Here is a 15,598-nt window from a genome sequence, read left to right as displayed (position 1 = left end):
AATGAAAGCAATGAACATATTATCATCACTCCTCAAATAATTTTGTTTTCAATTTGACTTTCAAAAAATCAAAAATCGCAGATGTTTACCCAACTCCAGAGGAAGCATAGGAAATATATCCTTCTACTTGAAGAGATCTATTTATGCTCCGATGATTCAATCAAAGGAAATACAATTGGATCAAAATTTTCCCTAATGATTATTAGTTCAAAGGACATTTTGTTTGTTGATGTGTTCAATTATTTCTATCCTGTCTCTTCACTAACACAGTTATGGCAATACTGGTAACCAAATTTCCTCCTGGGTAATAGTAAGTGCCCAGTTTATAAATCAGGGTGAAATTTACCCATCATGTTTCTGTCCCTAAAGAAAAGTATTGAATGATGGTTTAAAGCAGACTTTAGCAAACTACAGAAGCAGTATCTTAAATGGTAAACTTCATGTCATATATGAAGTGCCTAGGTTTTCGGGCATTTATCCAGTATAAATTATTATTGTAGTGTACTATGAAAATTCCTTGTAGATGGCATTATAATAGAGCTAAATATAGTAGTCAGAATCTTCTTGACTCTCTTCACATGAAAACTGGTTTAACTCAAATATACTACAGATAGTGTACAGGAAAAGAAAAAAAGGAAAAAGATAGACTTGGGAAAAATCAGTCAACCAATGGTACAACAAACTGTGACTGTTTACAATGGAAAAAATGATTTTGTGCACATGTTTTGGTATTTGCTTAGAGCTTACTATATACCAAGAACTGGATAAAAACTGGGGTAGATAAACGATTTTCAGATTGGACACAGTCCCTGCCCTGCATGAAGCTCTGAGTCTAAAATGGAGAGAAAACAGATATTTAATCCCCATTTTACACATGAGGAAACTGAGGTACAGATAAATTATGTTTTACCCAAAAGTCACACAGTAAGCAAGTTGTGGATCAGGGATTAGAACCTGGGTTAATCAGGGAGTGAGTGCTCATGAGTGCAAGTTCATCAAGAGCACAACCTCTGTGTTACATAATAATGGGAGGAGGAGGGTAAGCAGGGTTAATCAAGTACCATTTGATGAAGAGACCAGATGAGGTGCTTCACAAACAAAGATAAAGTGAAAGGTGTGATCCCGGCCCTCGAGGAGTTTGCAAGTGAATGAGAAAGACAGTGGACTTAAATGGGTTGTGTATGACTTATCGGCCATGATGGTGGAACTTTTCAGTGGCTGGATGTGTTAAAACTGATGGATTCAGGAACCCCACTAAATCAATCAGTAGTATTTTATTGAGTCCCTACTCTGTGCAATGTACTGAATTAGCCACTTGTGAGAGCACAATAAAAGTAAAAAACAAGTAATGATAATGAGGAGAAAAAATAATAAATATGAAAGAAAACTTAAATTCCAGTGGGATTTTGTGGTTCTGCGACTATCTAGCCAGCTTTGTTGTAAGCAATTGTCAGGATAGACTAATTGTCATAGATGAATCAGTTTGCAAGGTGACTTGAAAAGGCAATTATTCCCCTTTATAAGGATGTATTGGATTGGCTTTGATTGCCCAAAAGAACGAGAGTAAGATGGGGATGAAGGCTGAGCGGGAGCAACTGGAGACAGGGAGTAGGTAGGGGAAAGCAATATAGGGGCATGGGGGGAGAAGATCACAGTGAGACCATGAAGGGGGCAATCGGTTGGGGTTCATGGACAGACTCTGACTTTGTTTACCTGGACATGCCTAAGAAATTGAGGATCAATCAGTGGTATTTATTGAATGCTTCCTGTTTGCAGAACACTGTAACTAAGCACTTGGGAGAATACAACAGAGTTAGTAGACATGTTCCCTGCCCACAAGGAGCTTATAGTCCAGAGGAGGAGATAGATATTAAAATAAATTCTTGATATGTGCATAAGCATTGTGGGGTTGAGGGTGGGGTAAATACAAAGTGCTTAAAGGGTACAGATCCACATACAAGGATGACACAGAAGGAAGAGGGAGTAGGTGACATGGAGGGAACTAGAGTCTAGAGATGTAATGCTGAGGCTGAAGCTTTTTCTCTGTTCTCTGCCACCACCACTGTCACCAGCAAGAGCAGCCAGGGTGAGGGCAACCAGGTGGCTGGGGATTCCACAGCTGAGGGGCCACCACCGCTGCTTAAGCTCATGTTCTTGGCTCTGGACAGAATGAGGAGGCAAAGAAAGCAGCAGCAGAAGTTGCAGCTGGCTCACGAGGCCACCTGCTGCCTGCCCAGCCCCCAAGCAGATGGAGGAAATGGAGGGAGAGGGGCCGGATGGGGACACCCTCCCCTTAGCCAGTGGAGCTGTGCTGTTATTTTTCTATTCACTTGCATCTCCCTCCCAGGTCTCCCTGCTGATAGTACTCACTTCTCCTGGAACCAAACACTTGGGCCCCAGACCAACCTCTTCCCTGCCTCTAACCATCATGGCTCTCTCAGGTCCTCCCCGGTCCTCACTGTCGGCTCTTGACTGGCCCAATCTCTTCTCTAGAGGGACTTTCTCTGCCCAGTTTAGAAGTGGGGTTGGGGCTTGAGCTCTTCCATGAGGACTAGAGAGAGTTCAAGCCAGCTTGCCTGAGTCTCAGCCCCCACTCCAACTCCCTTAGACTCCACAGACTCCTCAGCCACCCCTCCAAATTCCAGCTGACTCTGCCACAGAGCCAGTGAGAACAGATGGAGAGGTGGTGGTGAGGGGAGGCAGGAGTGGAAGTGCGGACTGGAGAAGAGGGCGATAGGGGTGGGTGAGGGACAGTGGGTGATGGATTTCTTTTAGTCTGAGGAACTGCAGTGCCACTACTCTCTCTCTCTACAAGTGCCCCCTCCTCCTGCCCCGCAGTGTGAGGTAAGCTAGGGTACTACCACCCCTTCCCCAGCCCCTCACCAGACCTGAGAGGAAGGCCTTTTTAGGGAGAAGGAAAGGAAGACAAGGACTCCACATTAAAAACAACTAATTTTGCTAGCTTGTGAATCTTGTCTTTAAAGGTGATCAAAATCCTCCTTTCATTTTCAAGGAAGTCAGCTCTAAAATGCAGGGGTTTATCAGGTACTTGGTTGCTGGTGTTAGGAAAAGTACACCAGAAGGAAAATCAAATTTTCAAGTTCTTAAAGGAAATCACCCATGGCCAAAGGACTAGGTCATATTTTTCATGCTGTATGTCATAGTGGAACTTCAATCAACCAGTGTAAATTGATCAAAAAAAAAGTGTATGCACAGTCACACATATGTTGTTGCATAGGCTGCATGCTTCAATTGTGTTCTGTGGATTGCAAATCCAAATAAAAGGTGCACAAATCCAGTTTTTCCTTAAGTCAAATCATCAGTATCTTCAAATATCACTACATAAGCCCCTGCTAACATACTTGGGTACAGGTACTGCAACAGTATGTGTAGGAGACACTATTCAATTTAGGAAACTTACCATGTTTCATGTCCCTCTCAGGGTCACACCTGGGGAGTTTCCAGTACTCTACCAGTCTCGACTACTGGAAGGAGAGTCAAACAGAGGCCTGTTCATTCCATTCCTAGCTTGGGCATTGGCTAGCGAGCGAGCTACAAGTCAAAACTCACTTGTGCTGGGCAGCAGCAGCGTGGGAGAGAGTTGAGCGCAGAGACTCGGGATTACTGTACAGAAGGAGGCAATGGTAAATCATTTCTGTCCTTTTACCAAGAAAACTCTATGGATACACTACCAGAACGATTGTAGATGGAGGTGGGGCATTCTAAGAGAGGTATGTCCGTGGCATCGCTATGGGTCGGAGACGACTTGACAACATAAGACAAGACAAGATCATGTTTCACAGATTTGCTAAAAGATGATGGCTCCTAGAACCAATAGTAGATAGGATTGGTTGTGGTGTTCCTGTTGCTTTGGAGGTCACAGAGATATTTTGCTCTGTGACCACAGATAGCATTGGTTCTTCATACTAGCCGTCCTGCAAAGTATGTCTCTGGGTCCAAGAGGATCAGGTGACAGAGTATGACTGGTTCAGGGCTAACAATCACCACTAGTGCTAAACAGCTCAAGTGCGTGCCTTGCTGGTGGTAGGACACGATTTCCCCCCCCTTAGCCATTAATGTCTGAACAGTGCTGAGCAAGAAAAGGTGCTCAATTGTATTTCCACGGACAAGGTGTACCAGGGGTTTCCTCTCAAGGACTCTCACAGGCATGGATGCAGTCTTACCATTGGCAGCATTGTCTTCAAACTTAAGAACAACTATCCAGAGATATGGCCTGAGATTCAGTTCAATTAATCAATGATATTTACAGAGTGCAGAGCATTGAATTAAGCAACTGAGTGAATATAATAGAAGTATACTTGAAAGGCTTATTTACAACACTCTCTCTACATTTGTAAAGCTTCAGGGAAAGCTTTGTTGTTCCGATTCCTGCAATTTAAGCACTGCTATATGAGCTGTTGCTTCCCACCCCCTCCTCTGATTGGTTGCCCCAGGTAGGATCTCATTGGTGGCCAAATCTGCCTGTTGAGTGGTCACCACAATATGTTTGGTGGCTAAATCGGACTGTTATGAGATCGCCACTCCTGTTATTCTAATTATTCCTGCACACCCTTTTCTGGTTGCAGCAGCCCATATCTTACTGGCAGGTAAATCTGCCTGTCATTCATTCACATTCAATCGTATTTATTGAGTGCTTACTGTGTGCAGAGCACTGTAGTAAGTGGTTGGAAGAGTACAATATAACAACCAGACACATTCCCTGCCCACAATGAACTTACAGTCTAGAGAGGGAGACAGACATTAATATAAATAAATTACAGATATGTACATAAGTGCTGTGGGGCTGGGAAGGGGGATGAATAAAAAGAGCAAGTCAAGATGATACAGAAGGGGAGCAAGGAGACTGATACAGTAATCAAGGTAGGATAGGATAAGTGATTGTATTAACATAGTAGCAGTTTGGATGGAGAGGAAAGGGCAGATTTTAGTGATGTTGTGAGGGTGAAACATCAGGATTTAGTGATGGATTGAATATGTGGGTTGAAGGAAAGAAAGGAGTCAAGAATAGCACCAAGGTTACAGGCTTGTGAGACAGAAAGGATGGTGGTGCTGTCTACAGTGATGAGAAAGTCAGGGAGAGAATGGAGTTTGGGTGAGAAGTTAAGGAGTTCTGTTTTGGACATGTTAAGCTTGAGGTGATGGGAGGACATCCCAGTAGAGATGTCCTGAAGGCAAGAGAAATGCGAGACTGCAGAGAGGGAGAGAGATCAGGGCTGGAGATGTAGATTTGGGTATCATCCATATAGAGGTGGTAGTTGAAGCCATGGGAGCAAATGAGTTCTCCAAGGGAGTGGGTGTAAGATAGAGAATAGAAAGGAACCCAGAACTGAACCTTGAGGGACCCCCAAAGTTAGGGTTGAGTGTCCACTGGATCTTATTGGCCAGCAATAAACCACCTCAGTGGCAAGGTCATTATGAAACTTGCCCCTCCCAAAGGTCTCTGCCCCAGCCAGGCAAAATAGTATTTATGGAAGCCCTTGGGAGAAAATAATAGACTTAATAGACATGATCACTACTTTCTAAGACCCTGATGTCTAGCAGGGGAATTCTAAAAGTTTCCAAAGCAGCTGCCACTTCCTCCAAGCCGTGTTGGAGACAGCGGGATGGAGGCTGCAGTGGGTTCTGGGTAAGGGGAGGGCTTCACCTTTTGTATAGGAGGGGAGAACAGAAGGCCTCAACCTCTGCCCCTTCCCCTCCCTTTCCCAATCCTCACCTCCATCCACCCTAGAGACGCACCCCCAGGGCAACCAATCATTATGGGTTTAAACACCAGACCCTTACCCTCACATAATGTCATTTTCAGTGAGAAACTCTCTGGGGCAAGTTACATGATTATGGATCTCTCCTCCCATTGTTTAGATGGAAAAAAACTCTGACACCTAGAAATGTATATTTGTGAATTTTGGTTGAGGGGTGAAAGAGATTCCTAATGAAAAGAAAGAGTAAGGGCATTCCTTCTCATAATATTTATGGCATTTATTAAGCACTTATATTTGCTGGAGTAGGTAGTGGATAGTCAATCATATTGGAGACAGACCCTTTTCTACATGGGGCAAACAGTCTAAGAGGTGGCAGAACAGGGATTTAATCCCCATTTTGGAGATGGGGGAACTAAGGTACAGAAAAGTGACTTGCCTGAGGTCAAACAGCAGGTAAGTGGTAGAGTGGGAATTAGAAGCAAATTGCCTAGAGGAAAGAGCATGGACCTGAGAGTCAGGGGACCTGGGTTCTAATCCTGACTCAGTCACCTGTTATGTGACCTTGGACAAGTCACTTAACTTTTCTGTACCTCAGTTTCCTCATCTGTACAATGGGGATTCAATCCCTGTTCTCCCTCCTACTTAGACCATTAGCCCCTTGAGGGACAGTGACAGTGTCCAACCTGATTAACTTGTATTTACTTCATGCTTAGTAGAGTTTTTAACAAATGCCACAATTATTATTATTATTAGATTTTCTGCCTCCCAGGCATGATTTAATCCCCATTTTGCAAATGAGGAACCTGAGGCACACACACATACCCTATCTCAACTGATTATCTTGTATCTCTTCGAGTGCATTCATTCAATAGTATTTATTGAGTGCTTACTATGTGCAGAGCACTGTACTAAGCACTTGGAATGAACAAGTCAGCAACAGATAGAGACAGTCCCTGCCCTTTGACGGGCTTACAGTCTAATCAGGGGAGACAGACAGACAAGAACAATGGCAATAAATAGAGTCAAGGGGAAGAACATCTCGTAAAAACAATGGCAACTAAATAGAATCAAGAATCAAGAGTGCACGGTGCAGTGCTTGGCAAATAGTAAGCACTTAACAAATACCACAACTATTATTATCCTTACCACTCTGAACGCTTCACATCCTTCCATTCCTGAGATCTTCCCTTAGTCTCTCATCTCATTCTTTCCTCATCCTCATGTTAATGAGCTGTTATCCCTCCCCTTTGCCTCCCCCTCTCAAATCTGTAGGAAACTTCCAGGGTAATTTCCATGGTTAGCTTCCAATATTTAGATGGAAAAGGGCTCTGACTTCCAGTTTCATACTCAAAGAAATGTAAATTGTGAATTATGGATGACTCAAACCTTTCTAAAGTGTGTAAATACTTGCTTCCTCAAAGTCAAAATATGATATCTTGATTATAAAGTCTGAGCTCTAATAAGCCATATAAATTGCCAATAAATGTCAATGTGTTAGTTTGAAGGGGTGCTTATGGTGCCAGAACAAAAATTTCTCTGCAGTGAGGTGACTGGATATATTCGATCAAGAAACTTCCCCCTCTCAAAAGCCTACAGGCAAACTTTCCCCAAGCTAATCAATCAATAGGATTTATTGAACATTTTGTGCAGAGCGTTGGACTAAGTACTTGGGAGAGTACAATAGAATTAGTAGACACTAGTCCTACCCTCTAGGAGCAGGGGAGACAGACAGCAAAATGAATTACATGTAGGCAGAAGTAGCAGTTTCAATATGTGTACATAAGTGATATGGGGGTGAGTGAGGGAGGGGGATTTCTTTCATTTGGAGTTGCTCAGCATCTGGAGACACCCCTTCTCTTCTTTGGAAGCCCCCAACCTAGGGAAGACCCCCACAGCTCCACCCCACTGTTCAGTAACTTTGATAAGGTTAAAAATCCACTGGAAAAGAGAAGCAGTGTGGTCTAGTGGATAGAGCACGGGCCTGGTGGTCAGAAGGACCTGGGTTCTAATCCCAGTTCTGCTACTTGCCTGCTGTGTCACCTTTGGCAGGTCACAACTTTTTTCTGCCTCAGTTACTTCATCTGTAAAATGGGGATGAAGACAGGGACCCCTGTGGGGAAGAAAGGACTCTGTCCCCCCTGATGAGCTACTGATCTACCCCAGCACTAACTACAGTGCCTGGCACAAAGTACAGGCTTAACAAATACCATAAAAAAAAGAAAAAGAAAATAATGTAGACTGTAAGTTCCTTGTGGGCTGGGAATGTGTTTACCAACTCTCCTTATATTATACTCTCTCAAGCACTTAGAGTGCATTACATACAGAAAGTGTTCAATAAATGCTATTGATTGATTGACAACAGGATAAAGGCAAGAACAAGCACCAAGGGAGTTAAGATTCCACGCCCCTCACCAACAGTTGGGGCTATTCAGAGTCCAAAATCATTCGTTCATTGAATCGTATTTATTGAGCGCTTACTGTGTGCAGAGCACTGTACTAAGCACTTGAAAAGGACAATTCGGCAACAGAGACAATCCATTCATTCATTCATTCAATAGTATTTATTGAGCGCTTACTATGTGCAGAGCACTGTACTAAGCGCTTGGGATGAACAAGTCGGCAACAGATAGAGACAGTCCCTGCCGTTTGACGGGCTTACAGTCTAATCGGGGGAGACGGACAGACAAGAACAATGGCACTAAACAGCGTCAAGGGGAAGAACATCTCGTAAAAACAATGGCAACTAAATAGAATCAAGGCGATGTACAATTCATTAACAAAATAAATAGGGTAACGAAAATATATACAGTTGAGCGGACGGGTACAGTGCTGTGGGGATGGGAAGGGAGAGGTGGAGGAGCAGAGGGAAAAGGGGAAAATGAGGCTTTAGCTGCGGAGAGGTAAAGGGGGGACGGCAGAGGGAGTAGAGGGGGAAGAGGAGCTCAGTCTGGGAAGGCCTCTTGGAGGAGGTGATTTTTAAGTAAGGTTTTGAAGAGGGAAAGAGAATCAGTTTGGCGGAGGTGAGGAGGGAGGGCGTTCCAGGACCGCGGGAGGACGTGACCCAGGGGTCGACGGCGGGATAGGCGAGACCGAGGGACGGCGAGGAGGTGGGCGGCAGAGGAGCGGAGCGTGCGGGGTGGGCGGTAGAAAGAGAGAAGGGAGGAGAGGTAGGAAGGGGCAAGGTGATGGAGAGCCTTGAAGCCTAGAGTGAGGAGTTTTTGTTTGGAGCGGAGGTCGATAGGCAACCACTGGAGTTGTTTAAGAAGGGGAGTGACATGCCCAGATCGTTTCTGCAGGAAGATGAGCCGGGCAGCGGAGTGAAGAATAGACCGGAGCGGGGCGAGAGAGGAGGAAGGGAGGTCAGAGAGAAGGCTGACACAGTAGTCTAGCCGGGATATAACGAGAGCCCGTAATAGTAAGGTAGCCGTTTGGGTGGAGAGGAAAGGGCGGATCTTGGCGATATTGTAGAGGTGAAACCGGCAGGTCTTGGTAACGGATAGGATGTGTGGGGTGAACGAGAGGGACGAGTCAAGGATGACACCGAGATTGCGGGCCTGCGGGACGGGAAGGATGGTCGTGCCATCCACGGTGATGGAGAAGTCTGGGAGCGGACCGGGCTTGGGAGGGAAGATGAGGAGCTCAGTCTTGCTCATGTTGAGTTTTAGGTGGCGGGCCGACATCCAGGTGGAGACGTCCCGGAGGCAGGAGGAGATGCGAGCCTGAAGGGAGGGGGAGAGGACAGGGGCGGAGATGTAAATCTGCGTGTCATCTGCGTAGAGATGGTAGTCAAAGCCGTGAGAGCGGATGAGTTCACCGAGGGAGTGAGTGTAAATGGAGAACAGAAGAGGGCCAAGAACTGACCCTTGAGGAACTCCAACAGTTAAAGGATGGGAGGGGGAGGAGGCTCCAGCGTAGGAGACCGAGAATGATCGGCCAGAGAGGTAAGAGGAGAACCAGGAGAGGACAGAGTCCATGAAGCCAAGGTGAGATAAGGTATGGAGGAGGAGGGGATGGTCGACAGTGTCAAAGGCAGCAGAGAGGTCAAGGAGGATCAGAATGGAGTAGGAGCCATTGGATTTGGCAAGAAGGAGGTCATGGGTGACCTTAGAGAGAGCAGTCTCGGTAGAGTGGAGGGGACGGAAGCCAGATTGGAGGGGGTCTAGGAGAGAATGGGAGTTAAGGAATTCTAGGCATCGATTGTAGACGACTCGTTCTAAGATTTTGGAAAGGAAGGGTAGTAGGGAGATAGGACGATAACTGGAGGGGGAAGTGGGGTCAAGAGCGGGTTTTTTTAGGATGGGGGAGACGTGGGCGTGTTTGAAGGCAGAGGGGAAGGAGCCCTTGCAGATTGAGTGGTTAAAAATAGAAGTTAAGGAAGGGAGGAGGGCAGGGGCGATGGTTTTAAGAAGGTGAGAGGGAATGGGGTCCGAGGCTCAGGTGGAGGGGGTGGCACTTGCGAGGAGGGAGGAGATCTCCTCTGAGGATACTGCAGGGAAGGATGGGAAAGTAGGGGAGGGGGTTGTTGGGGGGGAGGGGAGAGGCGGAGGGGTGACTTTGGGGAGCTCAGACCTGATCGTGTTGATTTTCGTGAGGAAATAGGTGGTCAGATCATTGGGGGTGAGAGATGGGGGAGGGGGAGGAACAGGGGGCCTAAGGAGAGAGTTAAAGGTCCGGAACAATCGGCGGGGGTGACGGGCATGGGTGTCGATGAGGGAGGAGAAGAAGCTTTGCCTGGCAGAGGAGAGGGCAGAGTTAAGGCAGGAAAGGATAAATTTGAAGTGTGTGAGGTCGGCTTGGTGCTTGGACTTTCGCCAGCAGCGCTCAGCAGCTCGAGCATAGGAGCGTAGGAGGCGGACGGAGGAGGTGATCCAGGGCTGTGGGTTAGTGGCGCGAGAGCGGCGGAGGGAAAGGGGGGCGAGAGAGTCGAGATGAGTAGAGAGGGTGGAGTTGAGAGCGGAGACCTGATCGTCGAGAGTGGGAAGAGAGGACAGGGCGGCAAGGTGAGGCGAGATGCTATTGGAAAGACAGATGGGATCGAGAGAGCGGAGGTCTCTGTGGGGCAGGAGCGAAGATTTGCAGGGGGAGGGAGTGTGAGAGATGAGGCAGGTGAGAAGGTTATGGTCCGAGAGAGGGATTTCAGAGTTGGTGAGTGAGGAGATAGTGCAGCGGTAGGAGATGACAAGATCGAGGGTGTGACCAAGTCGGTGAGTGGGCGCGGTATGGTGGAGGAGGAGGTCGGCAGAGTCGAGGAGGGATAGCAGGCGGGCGGCAGAGGAGTCGTCGGGTACATCCGTATGGATGTTGAAGTCTCCAAGGATCAGAGTGGGCAGAGAGAAGGAGAGAAGGAAGGTGAGAAAGGGGTCAAGGTGGTTGAAGAAGTCGGAGGTGGGACCGGGAGGGCGGTAGATGACGGCGACAAGTAACTGGAGTGGGTGGTAGAGGCGAATGATATGGGCTTCGAAGGAGGGGAAGGAGAGGGAGGGGGGAGGAGGGATAGTGCGGAAGCGGCATCGGGGCGAGAGGAGGAAGCCGACGCCTCCTCCCTTACCGGTGAGTCTGGGGGAGTGGGAGAAGGAGAGGCCTCCGCTGGAGAGAGCGGCGGCGGAGACTGTGTCTTCGGGAGAGAGCCACGTTTCCGAAAGGGCGAGGAGGAGGAGAGAGCGGTAATCCCTACCCAAGAGGAGAGAGGGTAATCCCTACCCAACAAGGAGGAGGAGGAGAGAGGGTAATCCCTACCCAACAACAGGCTCACAGTCTAGAAGTGGGAGACAGACAACAAAACAGAACAAGTGGACAGGCATCACTACCATCAAAATAGATAAATAGAACCATAGATAAATGCACATCATTAATAAAATAAATGGAGCAATAAATATGTACAGATATATACAAGTGCTGTGGGGAGGGGAAGGGAGTAGAGCAGAGGGAGGGAGGAGGAGCAATGGGGAGGGGAGGAGGAGCAGAGCGAAAGGGAGGGCTCAGTCTGGGAAGTGAGGAAGTGAGCTCTCAGTAGGGCTTTGAAGAGGGGAAGAGAGTTAGTTTGGCGGATGTGAGGAGGGAGGGCATTCCAGGTCAGAGGTAGGACAAGGGCTAGGGGTTGAACGGCGGGATAGGAGGAAACAAGGCCCAGTGAGGAGGTTAGCGGCAGAGGAGCAGGGTGTGCGGGTTGGGCTGTAGGAGGAGAGAAGGGAGGTGAGGTAGGAGGGGGCAAGGTGATGGAGAGCTTTGAATCCTAACTACTGGTAACAATGTGACTCCAAATCAATCAATGAGTGGTATTTATTAAGCACTTACTGGGAACAGAACATGGTACTAAGAGCTTGGGAACACGATCTATACTCAAGGACTTTACAATCTAGTGGAATCTTAGAGTTTTAAAACTTTCAGAAGGTCTCGGGATGCTGCTTCCTCCATGCTGTACATCATGGAGAGAGCCCGGTGGAGCTGCTTTGAGAAGAATGGTGATTACAGGGGGTTCCAGGTGTGGGGAGGAGGTCTGCCCTCTGATAATGGAAGAAGAAGCAGGATGAACTCAGGCTGCCGCTTGTCCTTAATGGGCTAAGGTGGTGGAGACCCCAGTACAATTTTTGGGCAGACTGGGAGAGCCAAAGCACGGTGCAGACCGGTTCCCTGCATTACCCTTTTCCCTCCCATGGACATGTGACTCTGAATCCCTGACTGATTCTGACATATCTGTTGCTGCATCTTTCTTCTGTACTGGAGGCAGGATGGTTGGAAGCAGGGAGAGGTAAGCAGTCTGGACCCAGGCTTCCAGCTCCAGGAAAACTGGCAGTAAATGGGCGGTCTCTGGGCAGCTGGCCCTGTGGTGGAGGGAGTCTCCTGCCCCTCCTCATCTTCATTAACGATGTCAAAAATGAATCTTAGGTCACTTGAGAAAGGGAATAGTCATCAAGGAGCCCCACGAGACTCCTTCCCCGGTTCCCCATCCGAGCAGTCATCCAACATCGAGCGGCTCTGGTTATGTGGACAGAGTTAAGTTTATTGCCTGGGTCCCACATGGACTGTTGTCCCCTGGCAGAGGGCCACTCTCCATCAAAAGATCCAAATAACAAGAGACCCAGGTCCCCAGTACCCAGACCAGAGCACACAAGAGGCCAAGTGCAAGTGGCAAAAGGCAAAAGAGGCAAAAGGCACAAGAGTTTGAAAAAGAGCCCTAGGACAAAAGGAACCTGTCCCATTCTCAGGCTCACATTTTGTATCTCCTGTAGTTCATGTAAATGCCCTCTGGAGGGCAGAGATATGTTGCTCACCTCCTCCATCCACACTGTCCACTAAGCTGGTTTAGTATGCACTGGCATGTTACATGCACTTGACATTACCATTCATGTCTACATAAAAATCATCACCTTTTCCATTGAACATGCCCAGTTGCTACAAGAGCACAAGTCAGGTATCTTAGGCTTCTGGTCAATTTCTCACTGATGCCTGCAAGTTTATTTCTCTTGTCTCCTAGTGTCCCCATATCTTAACACACAATCCTACTGATATCTGGGGGAGACATTCCTCCCTAGAAATGCACCCCCCACACACACATACACCAATTAGGTACTTGTAAACATTAACCCATTTCCTCTCCATGAGGGGATAGTTGCTTTGATGAGCCTCCTCAAAAATGAACAGTCTTTGGGTAATTTGCCAAACCGGGGATTCTCTGTCCGTAAAGTAGGATTAGTTTCATGGTACCCGATAGAATTAGTAGATATAATCCTGATCTTCAAGGCTGAGCAGGGAAGGAAGATGCTAAAGTAAATTACAACTAGGAGGAGGATCAGGAAGATCATGGCTAGTTGGTTGGGAAATCTTCCCCAAGAATGTGGTCCAATAGAAACGCAACCAAGCTTATGAAGGTAGGTGTTCTTCCCCCACTTAACTCAAAGTTATAAAAGGGTAGATAACAGAGAGTATCTATCACCGCAGTAAGAAAAATCAGACTCAGTGGTTACCACTTGAGAGAAAATCCATATAATGCTAGAGTTAGCTGGTTCATATGATTATGAAATTATTATCATCAACTAATATTAAGCAACTATTAATGTTGTGATTTAGTAGAGGGAGTTTTATAATGTAGGGTGGTTATGTTCTTGAAAAGCCCTGTGTTATGGGAAAATCATATTATAATAACCACTAGCTCAATTGGAATTTAATGTGTTAGAGAGTAGTGTTTCAAAGATACAACTATGACTGAAATGCTTCCAGGCATATTTGTATATTATGGTACACCCTTACCACACATGGTTATTTTACAGTGTTAAATACTGTAGAGTCACAAAATCACCAAGTACTATGGGGTACTGTAAGGCTGAAGCAGAGGCTGGGAAGCATAACAGATTCCAGGTAAGCTTTTACATGCCTATACTGATAATAATAATAATGGTATTTGTTAAGCGCTTACTATGTGCTAAGCACTGTTCTAAGCGCTGGAGGAGATACAAGGTTAACAGGTTGTCCCAGGTGGGGCTCACGGTCTTAATCCCCATTTTACATATAAGGTAACTGAGGAGGAGATCTGATTTTAGGGGAGATATGAAGATGGGGAGAGTGATGGTCTGTGGCTACGAAGAGAGGTGGGGAGGGTGGCATCCCAGGCCATAGGGAGGATGTGGGCAAGGCGGCGACAGCGAAATAGAGAGCATGGCAAGTAGTGAGTTCAGTAATATGCTTCCTTATTCTGCACTTCCCAAACATTTAGTACAATGCACTGCACCAAGTGGATATGCAATAAATGTTATTATTACTACTACCCTATATTGGGAGCAGAAGGTAAGGTAATAGACCATATGAGCTTAGATGTGGAGCTGAGCACTCTCCCTCTGCCTTTGACCTCTCTCCCCACACCCTGCTCAGGCCATCTGAGCATAGCTGCTGGCCTCCATGTAGCAGACAGGAGAGAGACGAGAGCTGGCCTCATTACTCATATTAATAGTAGTAATTATAGTATTTTTTAGATGCTTACTGGGTGCAGAGCACTATACTAAGCACCAGGAAAGGATACATGGTTTCTGCCCCTCGGGGGCTCACAGTCTAAAAACTGGCTAAACAAGGAGTAATAAAATGAAATATTGGACCTCAGGCCAGGTAGAGCAGAAATTGGGCTGAGGGAAAGGGAAAAGGAGCACTGTTCTCTCCCTGACCTTCCTGAATTGCCAACTACAGACACACCAAGCAGTGTGGTTTAGTGGAAAGAGCACAGGCTTGGGAGTCAGAGATCATGGGTTCTAATCCCGGCTCTGCCACTTATCAGCTGTGTGACTTTGGGCAAGTCACTTAACTTCTCTATGCCTCAGGTACCTCATCTGAAAAATGGGGATTAAGACTGAGCCCCACATGGGACAACCTGATTACCTTGTATCTACCCCAGTGCTTAGAACAGTGCTTGACACACAGTAAGCACTTAACAAATACCATCATTTTTACTATCATTATTACAATCAGACTGTTGTGGTTTCCACCTCCATAGAGGCACTGGATCACTTAAGTACTTTGATCCTCACCCCACCCCCAGTCCCACTCTATATCCCCTATCCATAATGGATTTTAAGCTCCTGCAGACTGTAAACTCCTTGTGGGAAGGGATCATGTCTACCATGTCTGTTGTATTGTCCTTTCCTAAGCACTCATACAGTGCTTTGCACACATTAAGAACTTATTAGATACCATTCAATAATCGATTCCTAGAGTAGGCTCCCCCTATACTAATAAGCCAATATAACTCATTTGTTTTGCTAAACCAACCCCTCCCCACACAGTTTTGACAAAGAGAATTAACCCCTCACAAAAGTTTTCCATTTTTGAAGTATAGATTAGCATACCACAGTGATAAAGCAAGTAATTGCAATGCAAAACAAATCAAATCTTTG

The sequence above is a fragment of the Ornithorhynchus anatinus genome, chromosome X1 (assembly GCF_004115215.2).
Source record: "Ornithorhynchus anatinus isolate Pmale09 chromosome X1, mOrnAna1.pri.v4, whole genome shotgun sequence".
Classification (NCBI taxonomy): domain Eukaryota; kingdom Metazoa; phylum Chordata; class Mammalia; order Monotremata; family Ornithorhynchidae; genus Ornithorhynchus; species Ornithorhynchus anatinus.
This window is presented reverse-complemented; position numbering follows the sequence as displayed.